Raw genomic sequence first — 13,389 nt, 5'->3', positions numbered from 1 at the left:
CGCGGTAGCACGCGTTGCTGCCGTCACGCGAGCATTACAGTGTCAGAGCTGTTGGGGCCGAGGGCGCTGTCACTGGGTGTGTGTGCTAGTTTCGCTGCACATTCGGCTGCAGACTCCACTTGAAAGGCCATGTTGACTGCCTGTGACAACGACAGATCGTCGGACTCGAGTAACAGTTTTTCACGCACTCTCACGTTGTTGGTGTGCTCTATTAGTTGATCACGCACCATCTTGTCTTGTAGTGCACCGAACTTGCATGAGCTAGCTAACCCCCTCAAATTAGCCACGTATTGATGCACCGACTCACCGGGGAGTTGGTGACGCTGTCTAAAAATGAATCGCCGCAGGAGGGCACTTTGTGGGGCAGAGAAGTGTGTGCTTAACAGAACCACAGCCACATCATATGTTTGAATTGAGTCTGCTGTGCATAATGTCCCAAGAACACGCTGGCCCTCCGCTCCCAAGCAATGGGATAACAGTGCCTTTTTCCGTGCTGTACTCACATTTTCTAGTCCGAGAGCGATGAGCCAGGTTTCAAAGGACTGTAACCAGCGAACCCATGGGATCGGGGGCTCACCGGGTAGTGCAAGGAAGGGAGGAGGTGGTGGAAGAGAGATTTCAGCCATCCTCATCGCCAATTGTTGCGTTTGCAAAGATAATCCAGAGGCCGTATGTAGGACTCAACTCATGTTGCTTTTAATGGCTGATGCAACCACACTCTTACAGGCAAATGCAATTGAATCCCTATATCCAATGTCAGACATGATATAATGATAACAGCACTATCAAACTTCATGTGCTCAGGCCAAGGCAATCGAGTACCTATCCCCAGTGTCAGACATAACAGTGACCACCCTCCAAGGTCTGCACCAGCTTGGAGGTGGACTCCTCCATGCTCCGTGACATTGTGCGCAGGCTTTCTGGCAGGCCTTCCAGTGCACCAGGCATTTAATTGTGTATGCCCACCAGCCTTCTTCTCTTGCCTAGGCCATCAAAGTCCTTATCTGACCCCTCTGCAGCAGAACTAGTGTGCGACCTCGCCCTCCAGCCAGCTGGAATCTGTGGTGCCCTTTACCCTCACCCTGGCTCCTGTTTACCTGTGCCCAGTGTCTCATCATGTGAAGATCCCTCCTCTATTCTGGCCTATAAATTACACGCAGTGTACGAGCTGATGGCTGCGAGTGTAAGATCGAGTGAAGGTGTCTCTTCATCATCACTGTCTTCTTCCTCTTCATCCTCTGCCTGGGAAGGTTGCAGTTCTTGGATAAATGAAATTAAGAAGGGACAAAGGTTGGGTTGTGGTGAGGGGAGAGGAGAAAGTAAGAAGTGTGTGCTTATACCATCTGCCGCTTATGAGTCAGAAGAGATTGTGGGATGAGGGAGAAGGGAGAACTGGGAAGAGAGTAGGAGGATTAGGAATGCAGAGACCCTCATCATCGACCCCTCAAGTGGGACCTGCACGGGAGCAGCCCGAGGCGGGAGAGCTTAAAGGCTTGAGAGGGAGCAGTCAGAGGCCCGACCAATCCAGGTTCCAGGAGAGAGGTAAAAAGTAGTCCAAGTGTGACGTCACCAGGGAGCAGGTAAGTGATTGGTTGGTGAGTATTTCTCTCTTTTCAATACAAGCTTGAATTCTGTGGTGTTAAATTTCTGTGGTGTAGTGGGGACAGTTGGTAAATAAAGCGCCCTAGAGTATACCTGTAACTGGGGTATTGAATAAATTTTTTAATTAATTAAAGGAGTAAGTCATGGCAGGAGAGCTCAGACCCGTGTTCTGCTCCTCTTGCTCCATGTGGGAAGTCAGGGATGCTGCCAGTGTCCCTGACGACCATGTGTGCAGGAAATGCATCCAGCTGCAGCTACTTGTAGACCGCATTGTGGCGCTCGAGCTGCGGGTGGATGAATTTTGGAGCATGCGCGATGCTGAGAGGCTCGTGGATAGCACGTTTAGCGAGTTGTTCACGCCTCAGGGTAGGGCAGCACAGGGGGTGACCATCAGGCGGAGCAACAAAGGCAGGCAGGTAGTGCAGGGAACCCCTGCGGACATCCCCCTTTCAAACAAGTATACCGCTTTGGATACTGTTGAGGGGGATGACTCACCAGGGGAAGGCAGCAGCAGCCAACTTCCTGGCACTGGGGGTGCTCCTGCTGCCCAGGAAGGGGGGAAAAAGAGTGGGAGAGCAGTAGTGGTAGGGGATTCTATAGTAAGGGGAACAGATAGGCGTTTCTGTGGCCGTAGACGTGAATCCAGGATGGTTTGTTGCCTCCCTGGTGCCAGGGTCAAGGATGTCACTGAACGGCTGCAGGGCATTCTGGAGGGGGAGGGTGAACAGCCAGTGGCCGTGGTCCACATTGGTACCAACGACATAGGTAAAAAGAGGGATGAGGTCCTGCAGCAAGAATTTAGGGAGCTAGGTGAAGGATTAAGGAGCAGGACCTCAAGGGTTGTAATCTCTGGATTACTCCCGGTGCCACGTGCTAGTGAGTATAGGAATAGGAAGATAGAACAGATGAATGCGTGGCTAAAGGGATGGTGCAGGAGGGAGGGCTTTAGTTTCCTGGATCACTGGGTCTGCTTCTGGAAAAGGTGGGACTTGTACAAGTCGGACGGTTTACACCTGAACCAGAGGGGAACCAATATCCTTGCGGGGAGGTTTGCTAGCACTGCTGGGGGGGGGTTTAAACTAACTTGGCAGGGGGATGGGGTACAGAGTGGAGCTATAGTAGGGGGTGATTTACAGCCAAATACAGAGGGAAAAACAAGTCAGCTGGGAAGGCAGAGCAAATATGTGAAGGCAAAAGAGAATATGGCAGGGCTGGAAGGCATTTATTTTAATGCAAGGAGTCTTGCAAATAAGGTGGATGAACTGAAGTTGTTGTTGAACACATGGGAGTACGATATTGTTGCTATCACGGAGACATGGTTGAGGGAGGGTCAGGACTGGCAGCTCAATATTCCGGGGTATAGAATCTTCAGGCGAGACAGAGGGGGGTGTAAAAGGGGAGGGGGTGTTGCAATATTAATTAAGGAGTCAATTACTGCTGTAAGGAGGGATGATATATTAGCGGGTTCCTCTAATGAGGCCATATGGGTAGAACTTAAAAACAAAAAGGGGGCAAGCACTTTGCTGGGAGTGTACTATAGGCCCCCAAACAGTCAGGGGGAGATAGAGGAACAGATATGTAGGCAAATCTCAGAAAAGTGCGAAAATAATAGGGTAATAATAGTGGGGGATTTCAACTTCCCCAATATAAATTGGGATAGTCAGAGTGTGAAAGGCTTAGAGGGTGCAGAATTCTTAAAGTGCATCCAGGAGAGCTTTTTGAGCCAACATGTAGAAAGTCCTACAAGAGAGGGGGCGGTACTGGACCTAATTCTAGGGAATGTAGCCGGGCAAGTGGTGGAAGTGTCAGTAGGAGAGCATTTTGGCGACAGTGACCATAATTCGGTGAGATTTAAGGTGGTCATGGAAAAGCACAAAGACGGCCCGGAAATAAGGGTTCTAAATTGGGGGAAGGCCGATTTTAATATGATAAGGCAGGATCTGGCCAAAGTGGACTGGGAGCAGCTACTTATAGGAAAATCCACATCAAAACAGTGGGAGACTTTCAGAAGGGAAATAGAGAGAGTACAACGCCAACATGTTCCTGTAAAGGTCAAGGGTGGGACCAACAAGCAAAGGGAACCTTGGATGACAAGGGATATACAAAAATGCATTAGGAATAAAAGGGGGGCTTTTGGCAGTTACAAAAGACTAAAGACGGAAGAAGCCCTAGAGGAGTATAAAAAGTGCAGGGGCGTACTTAAAAAAGAAATTAGGAGGGCGAGGAGGGGCCATGAAATAACACTGGCGAGCAAAATAAAGGAAAATCCTAAGATATTTTATAAGTATATTAAGGGCAAGAGGATAACCAGGGAAAGGGTAGGGCCCATTAGGGACCAAAGTGGCAATCTGTGTGTAGAGCCAGATGAGGTAGGCGGGGTTTTAAATGAATTTTTTGCATCTGTGTTCACTATGGAGAAAGACGATGCAGACATAGAAATCGGGCAAGGGGACTGTGACATACTTGAACATATTAGCATCGAGAGGGAGGAGGTGCTAGCGGTTTTAGCAGGCCAAAAAGTGGATAAATCCCCAGGCCCGGACGAGATGTATCCCAGGCTGCTGTGGGAGGCAAAGGAGGAGATTGCAGGGGCTCTGACACAAATTTTCAGAACCTCTCTGGCCACAGGGGATGTACCAGAGGACTGGAGAACAGCTAACGTAGTACCATTATTCAAGAAGGGTAGCAGGGATAAACCAGGGAATTACAGGCCAGTGAGCCTAACATCTGTGGTAGGGAAATTATTGGAAAAAATTCTGAGGGACAAAATTAGTCTCCACTTGGAGAGGCAAGGATTAATCGGGGATAGTCAGCATGGCTTTGTCAAGGGTAAATAATGTCTGACAAATCTGATTGAATTTTTCGAGGGGGTGACTAGGGGGGTGGATGAGGGAAATGCTGTGGATGTGGTTTACATGGACTTCAGTAAAGCTTTTGACAAAGTCCCGCATAGGAGACTGGTCAAGAAGGTAAGAGCCCATGGGACCCAGGGTGCCTTGGCGCGTTGGATCCTAAACTGGCTGAGTGGCAGGAGGCAGAGGGTGATGGTCGAAGGTTGCTTTTGTGACTGGAAGCCTGTGTCCAGTGGGGTACCTCAGGGATCGGTGCTGGGTCCCTTGTTGTTTGTGATCTACATAAATGATTTGGATGAGAATGTAAAAGGTATGATCAGTAAGTTCGCAGATGACACGAAAATTGGTGGGGTGGTAAATTGTGAGGAGGAAAGCCTCAGGCTACAGGATGATATAAACGGGTTGGTCAGATGGGCGGAAAAGTGGCAAATGGAATTTAACCCTGAAAAGTGCGAGGTGGTGCATTTTGGACGGACAAATAAGGCAAGGGAATACACAATGAGTGGTAGGACCCTAGGAAGTACAAAGGGTCAGAGGGACCTTGGTGTACATGTACATAGATCCCTGAAGGCAGCGGAACAGGTAGATAAGGTGGTTAAAAAGGCATATGGGATACTTGCCTTCATTAGCCGAGGCATAGAATATAAGAGCAGGGAGGTTATGATGGAGCTGTACAAAACGCTGGTGAGGCCACAGCTGGAGCACTGTGTGCAGTCCTGGTCACCTCACTATAGGAAGGATGTGATTGCTTTGGAGAGGGTGCAGAGAAGATTCACCAGGATGTTACCTGGGATGGAGCGCCTCAGCTATGAAGAGAGGCTGGACAGGCTGGGGTTGTTTTCCTTGGAGCAAAGAAGGCTGAGGGGGGACCTGATTGAGGTGTACAAAATGATGAGGGGCATAGATAGGGTAGATAAAGAGGAACTTTTCCCCTTAGTAGGGGGGTCAATAACAAGGGGGCATAGATTCAGGGTAAGGGGCAGGAGATTTAGAGGGGATTTGAGGAGGAACTTCTTCACCCAGAGGGTGGTTGGAATGTGGAACTCAATGCTTGAAAGGGTGGTAGAGGCAGGAACCCTCACAACATTCAAGAAGCATTTGGATGAGCACTTGAAATGCCATTGCATACAAGGCTATGGACCAAATGCTGGAAAATGGGATTAGATTGGACAGGGATGGATGGGCGGCGCAGACACGATGGGCCGAAGGGCCTCTTTCTGTGCTGTAAAACTCTATGACTCTATGACTATGACTAAGTGCCTCAGCAACGCCCCTTCTCATGATAGCCAGCACGGTCTACTCCATGGGGGTTAAAACGTGCAGGCGTGCTTGTCCTCCTCCAGTTTCTTGCTGCTGCCTGCTGTTATGCAGCATCTTCTCCTACAAGAAAGAGGGGAGTGTGTTAGTGAGTGTCCTACAATATGTTTGGGTGATGCGGACGTCATGATTGAATAACTACCAGTGTGAGGCTTGCAACAGTGCTAAGTGTGTGAGGGTGAGGTAAAGCAGATGATTGAAGGGTTGAGTACTGATTGATAGAGATTGTTGGTAGGTGGATGTTGGGGTGCAGTGAATGAGCAGTGGATGAGGTTAGTGGTGCAGTTCGCAGGACATGCCATTTAAACATTGAACTCACTCACCTTGACAACTCGTGTCAGGTCATTAAACTTCTTCCTGCACTACATTCATGTTCTTGGAGCTATACTCCTGGCATTGACGTCTGCTCCTACTTCCTCCTACTGCCTCCTGAGCATATGTCTCGAGGGCCTCCTGCCTCCAGGATACAGGATGTCCATCCTTCTCTCCAACCCCTGCAGCAACGCCTCCAGTAAATTATCAGAAAACCTTGGTGATTGCTCTCTTGCATGTTCAGTCATTCTCAAAGTATTACAGCCAATGTTTGCGGCCGCAGACCAATACAGATATCCCGTGCAAACCTTCACCAACTGCTGCCACTGGAAGAGATACCATGCAGCAAATTTAAAGGGACCACGTACAAAAAAAAAATTAGAGGGAAAATTGTTTACAGCAGAGATTCAATCACAAAGGACTCCCACCACTTGCAGCCACAATGCACCTCCCCTTTAAGAGGAGCCCTAGTTAAACTGAAGTCAATGGGAATCGGGGGGAAAACTCTCCATTGGCTGGAGTCATACCTAGCACAAGGGAAGATGGTTGTGGTGATTGAAGGTCAATCATCACAGCCCCAGGACATCACTGCAGGAGTTCTTCAGGGCAGTGTCCTAGGCTCAACCATCTTCAGCTGCTTCATCAATGACCTTCCCTTCAACATAAGGTCAGAAATGGGGATGTTCGCTGATGACTGCACAGTGTTCAGCGCCATTCACAACTCCTCAGATAATGAAGCAGTCCATGCCCGCATGCAACAAGACCTGGATGACGTTCAGGCTTGGGCTGATAAGTGGCAGGTAACATTCGTGCCACAGAAGTGCCAGGCAATGACTATCTCCAACAAGCGAGAGTCTAAACATCGCCTCTTGGCATTCAATGGCATTACCATCACCAAATCCCCCACCATCAACATCCTAGGGGTCACCATTGACAGAAACTTAACTGGACTAGCCACATAAATACTGTGGCAACAAGAGCAGGTATCCTGTGGCGAGTGTCTCACCTCCTGACTCCCCAAAGTCTTTCCACCATCTACAAGGCACAAGTAAGGAGTATGATGGAATACTCTCCACTTGCCTGGATGAGTGCAGCTCCAACAACAGTCAAGAAGCTCGACACCATCCAGGACAAAGCAGCCCAATTGATTGGCACCCCCTCTACCACCTTAAACATCCACTCCCTCCACCACCGGCGTACCGCGGCTGCAGTGTGAACCATCTACAAGATGTAAGAATTCAAACAACACCAGGTTATAGTCCAACAGCTTTATTTGAAATCACAAGCTTTCGGAGCGCTGCTTCTTCGTCAGGTGAAGTGAAGAGATGCATATAGGCACAGCATATATAATCAGAGAAAACTGCCAGATGATTACAGGTAATCTTTCTAACTGCCCTTTATTCCACCTCGGCAGAGAGATAATCACAGCAATCAAAGGTGTGGATGGTGTCCAAACAGGTCAGTCAGGAAAACATTACATCAAAGAACAATGAGGTGGGGTCACCAGGGGTCAAATGTTGCAGATGCTGGGGTCTGTATGAAAAACAAAAACAAACAAAGAACAATAGAAAAAAAAAGATTTTTTTTGCTGGAAATCACAGCAGGTCCGGCCGCATCTGTGTAGAGAGAACAAGCCAACGACGACTCGAGTCTGGATGACTCTATGTCAGGTGGGGTTACATGTAGCGTGACATGAACCCAAGATCCCGGTTGAGGCCGTCCTCATGAGTGCGGAACTTGGCTATCAGTTTCTGCTCGACGATTTTGCGTTGTCGTGTGTCTCGAAGGCCACCTTGGAGAATGCTTACCCGAAGATTGGAGGCTGAATGTCCTTGACTGCCGAAGTGTTCCCCGACTGGGAGGGAACACTCCTGCCTGGCGATTGTTGTGCGGTGTCCGTTCATCCATTGTCGCAGTGTCTGCATGGTCTCGCCGATGTACCATGCTCCGGGGCATCCTTTCCTGCAACGTATGAGGTAGACAACGTTGGCCGAGTCACATGAGTATGTACCATGTACCTTGTGGGTGGTGTCCTCACGTGTGATGATGGTATCTGTGTTGATGATCTGGCATGTCTTGCAGAGGTTGCCGTGGCAGGGTTGTGTGGTGTCGTGGTCGCTGTTCTCCTGAAAGCTGGGTAATTTGCTGCGAACGATGGTCTGTTTGAGGTTAGGCGGCTGTTTGAAGGCGAGTAGTGGTGACGTGGGGATGGCCTTAGCGAGGTGTTCGTCGTCATCGATGACATGTTGAAAACTGCGAAGAACATGGCGTAGTTTCTCCGCTCTGGGGAAGTACTGGACGACGAAGGGTACTCTGTTGGTTGTGTCCCGTGTTTGTCTTCTGAGGAGGTCTATGCGATTTTTCGCTGTGGCCCGTCGGAACTGTCGATCGACGAGTCGAGCGTCATATCCTGTTCTTACGAGGGCGTCTTTCAGCGTCTGTAGGTGTTCATCGCGTTCCTCCTCGTCTGAGCAGATCCTGTGTATTCGCAGGGCTTGTCCATAGGGGATGGCTTCTTTAACGTGGTTAGGGTGGAAGCTGGAGAAGTGGAGCATCGTGAGGTTGTCCGTGGGCTTGCGGTAGAGTGAAGTGCTGAGGTGTCCGTCTTTGATGGAGATTCGTGTGTCCAAGAATGAAACCGATTCTGAGGAGTAGTCCATGGTGAGTTTGATGGTGGGATGGAACTTGTTGATGTTATTGTGTAGTCTTTTCAGTGATTCTTTGCCGTGGGTCCATAGGAAGAAAATGTCGTCGATGTATCTGGTGCATAGCGTTGGTTGGAAGTCCTGTGCAGCAAAGAAGTCATGCTCGAACTTGTGCATCAAGATGTTGGCGTATTGGGGTGCGAATTTGGTCCCCATGGCTGTTCCGTGTGTTTGGGTAAAGAACTGGTTGTCGAAGGTAAAGACATTGTGGTCAAGGATGAAGCAGATGAGTTGTAGGATGGCATCTGGAGATTGGCTGTTGTTGTTGTTGAGTACTGAGGCTGTCGCAGCGATGCCGTCATCGTGGGGGATACTGGTGTAGAGTGCCGAAACGTCCATCGTGGCGAGGAGTGTTCCTGGTTCAACTGGTCCGTGGGTGCTGAGTTTCTGTAAGAAGTCTGTAGTGTCGCGACAGAAGCTGGGGGTTCCCTGTACGATGGGTTTCAGGATGTCCTCAATGTATCCAGAGAGGTTCTCACACAGGGTTCCGTTGCCTGATACGATAGGACATCCGAGTGTGTTGGCTTTGTGTATCTTTGGGAGGCAGTAGAAGGCTCCCACGCGGGGAGTACATGGGATGAGAGCGCATAGGATACTTTGAAGGTCTGGATTGAAGGTCTTGATCAGCCTGTTGAGTTGGCGGGTGTGTTCTTTGGTCAGATCTGCAGGTCTGTAGTGTTCCTGGTTGTCCAGTTGTCGGTATGCTTCTTTGCAATAGTCCATTCTGTTCTATATGACGATGGCTCCTCCTTTGTCTCTGGTTTGATGACGATGTTGCGGTTGGTCTTGAGAGCATGGATGGCATTGCGTTGTGCTCGGGTGACATTCTGGACTGTCTTGTGAGTGCGGCTGATGAATCTGGCGTTGATGCATCTCCTGACAGCTTGAGCATACATGTCAAGCTTAGGGTAGCGACCCTCCGGAGGGGTCCAATTTGACTTTCTTCTTCGGTTGCTGCACTGTGGCTCCCTCTGTCTCTGTTCCAGATCATTGATTGTCTCATTGGGTTCGCTGCTGACATCTTGGGATTTGTGGAAGAATTCCCGGAGCCTCATTCTCCTGATGAATTCCTCTGTGTCTGCCGCGAGACCGATGGGGTCCATTTTGGTGGTGGGGCAGAAATTGAGCCCTCGGCTGAGAACTTCGATTTCGTCTGGCTGAAGGGTGTGGTCGGACAAGTTGATGATGGACTTCCCTGTGGTTTCAACCGTGGTACCGGGGGAGGTTTGGTTGCTACTGGTGGTGACGCCGAGTTTCTCAAGCTTCCTGTTCTTGGTGTGGATGTAGGCAGCGTAGTTCCGTTGTCTCGTCTGTTTAGCTTTGTCTCGTAGCTGGTCTGCTGTGTCCTGAGCACAGGCTGAGAACATGGACTTTATCTTGGTTTCGAGGTTGCGGCGTCTGCTGTAGGGATGGTTGAGGAGTGTGCGAGAGGTACGACGGCAGAGTCTCTCAGCATAGTCTGTGTTGTAGGTCGACTTGAGTGGGTTCGTGATCTGTAGTCCTTTCGGGATCCCGTCTGCTTTCTTGCATCTCTGTAGAAACTTGATGTCTGTGTCGATATACGCGATCTTCTTGGAGATCCTCTGCACTTTGAGCCGGCAGTTTGTGGTGTCGATAGTAGCCATGATGTGGAGATGCCGGTGTTGGACTGGGGTGGACAAATGTGAGAAGTCACACATCTACAAGATGCACTGCAGCAACTCACCAAGGCTTCTTCGGCAGCACCTCCCAAACCTGCGACCTTTTCCACCTAGAAGGACAAGGGCAGCAGATGCATGGGAACACCACCACCTCCAAGTTCACCTCCAAGTCACACATCATCCTGACTTAGAAGTATATCGCCGATCCTTCGTCATCACTGGGTCAAAATCTGGGAACTCCCTACCTAACAGCACTGTGGGAGTACCTTCACCACACAGATTGCAGCAGTTCAAGAAGGCGGCTCGCCACCACCTTCTCAAGGGCAATTAGGGATGGGCAATAAATGCTGGCCTTGCCAGCGGCGCCCACATCCCATAAAAACAAATTAAAAAAGAGGTGCAGGCTGCTTTCAACTAGTCTAAGATTCCAAGGCAGCAGAGCTTCGGTGGAAGCTGTGACATTGGCTAGTCTCTCACGATATCGGGCCCCCTGCTGATGTGTGCAACCAATGAACAGTGCAGGTAATGCTGGCTGTATGCAGCAATCACATAAAACGTACCCCGTACCGTGATCCCCGCTCCTGTTTTTGGGGGTTATCCAATTTAACCCCTTGAACTGTTACATACAGGTGATAGACTTAAATTGTGCCTATATATGCCGAGAATTGAACTCTCACCCTACCACCTTGTCGGCTTAGAAGACTTGCTTTTTAAGCAATTTGGAACTCTTCCAAGATTTCTTCAGAACCTGCCCATACTTTTCTACTTCTCAACCTTCTGTTCAACCTTCTGATTTGCATGTGAAAGACCTAAGGGTGGATTACACCTGGGAAATGTTTAGATTCCAGGCACAGTGAAGAGGAAAAACAGGTGGAGACCCGTTACATCTGGTCTCCGCCCCTACTGTTGTGTTTCAGGTTTTTCTGGGGCTTCCCAAAGTTGTATCACTGGACCTTTACCTGAAATAGATGCAGGCTCCATGTTGGAACGGTAACAAGGTGGGAAGGGACGTTTCCAGCTTCCCGCCTCACTTTCCTCATTGGCTGACCATAGGCTGCCCCATTGGAAGAGTACCTAAAGAAAAATGGCAATAGTGCTTTCACTGGGAGTCCCTTCAGACCAAAGGGTCTGTGGGTAGCTCAGGGCGGCCCTAAGATTAATATCTGAGCCAGGTAATTGTACAGTTTTAAGTTTCCACCATTTCCCCCAATCGCAAGAAGGCCCCGATGTGGACAGCCAGGGGCATAGTTGTAGGTCTCTCAGGCCCAAATCTGTGCTCCTCTTTCCTGCCCTGCCTTCCAGCGCAAAGCCCAGCCAGGAGCTGTGCCGGGATTGCACCCGGACCAGGGAAATAACATGGGATGGAAAGCTTGGGTGCACTGAACTTCTGACAGTCCCTGCATACTTCCAGTGCGCTGTCTCTGTCTGGCATCCAGCAGGGATCCCAGAGGAAATTTATCCTCCAATCTTTTGTACACTGCACTTCACAAAGCAAGGCTACATTTCTCACCTATTTTGATGTCTGACCGATCAAGCTGATTCATTTTATTGCAAGGATTCACCTTGCACAAACACATGACAAGGACCTATAATAAACAATTATTAACTATGAAACAAGAAATAGGCTTGTTTACCAGTTGGTTACTCCTTTCACTTTCATGTCCTTTAAATAACAGCTAAAAAACACTCGATAAAAATAACATTCCCGGGCCTAGAAATTCAGTCGCGCCACTTTTGGGGCGCTAAAGTCGGGCGGTCGCTAAAGTTAGCGCCCGCCGGAAAGTGTAGGCCACTTCGCCGAAATTCAGTAGATTTGGCCAAGGAGTTTGGGCGAGCGCTGAAACTGGCGTTGCACTCCTATCTTTAGGCGCTAAGCCGGCGGTGCGGACTGATAACGCCGAGGCCGGGCGCAGCGCAGGTGCGGTCATGTTTTGATTGACAGCAGACACCCTGACGCCGGCCAGCTCTTAAAGGGGGAAGGGTCGACTTTGTCTGCTGCCACGCCCTGGATAGTGGAGCCCTGCAGCTAGGCCTCAACACTGCTGGTGGACCCAAATAGCGCCTGAAGCCATGCAGAAGGCCCGTGAACGAGCGCAGCGCTTCTCAGAGCCTGCTTTGTGGGTGCTGCTTAAGGGTTTGGAAAAGAAAAGAGAGATCTTGTGCCCGGACAGTGGCAAGAAGGCTCCCAGGAGGCAGTTCAGGAGAGCCTGGAGGGAAATCGCCCACAGGGTGTCAGCCAACAGCGATGTCCCCAGGACTGGTGACCAATGCCGCAAGAAGTACAACGACCTCACTCGGTTGGTCAAGGTGAGTAGCCTTTCCAGTGTCCTCCTCATCCTTGCATGTGCACCTCACATTATGGACAAAGGGACCTCAAAGGCTTAATGGCCATCCCTCCTCCCGCAGCTATGGCACTGGCATGATCATCAATAGCACTTTCTGGACTTTACACACTGGCCAAGCTATTCGACCATGGGAGGCAGTGCACACAACAACAGGGCACCACACTGGCCAAGCTATTCCACCATGGGAGGCAGTGCACACAACAACAGGGCACCACACTGTACTTAGAGGCCGTCCTTTCTCTTGCAGGCCAAGCTGGCCCAGAATATGAAGAGCTGGAATGTCACCGGGGGAGGCCGTGCCCAGTTCCAGGAGCTCAGTGAGCTGGAGGAGCGCGTGGCTCGACTCATGCGTGGCCGGGTGGTTGGCCCTGTTGCTATTGGTGATGCGGACCCTGTGCTGGGCCCCAATGGTAAGGACATGACCGTTTGGACCTCTCTCGTTCCCCTTGCGCTTCAGATCTACATCCTTTGCCACTGTCCGACCAATGCGCATAATGCCACCACTCATGCCTCCCTCGCTGACGCCCTGTCCTCACTCTAAAGCTACTCTTGTGCCTTCCAGCTTTCAGCTGGTGAGGAGGAGGTCCATGAAGCTGAGAGTGCCAGTCCCTCGGAA

The sequence above is a fragment of the Somniosus microcephalus genome, chromosome 6 (assembly GCF_052327205.1).
Source record: "Somniosus microcephalus isolate GS21.2 chromosome 6, FLI_Smic_1.0, whole genome shotgun sequence".
In the NCBI taxonomy this organism is placed as follows: Eukaryota; Metazoa; Chordata; class Chondrichthyes; order Squaliformes; family Somniosidae; genus Somniosus; species Somniosus microcephalus.
This window is presented reverse-complemented; position numbering follows the sequence as displayed.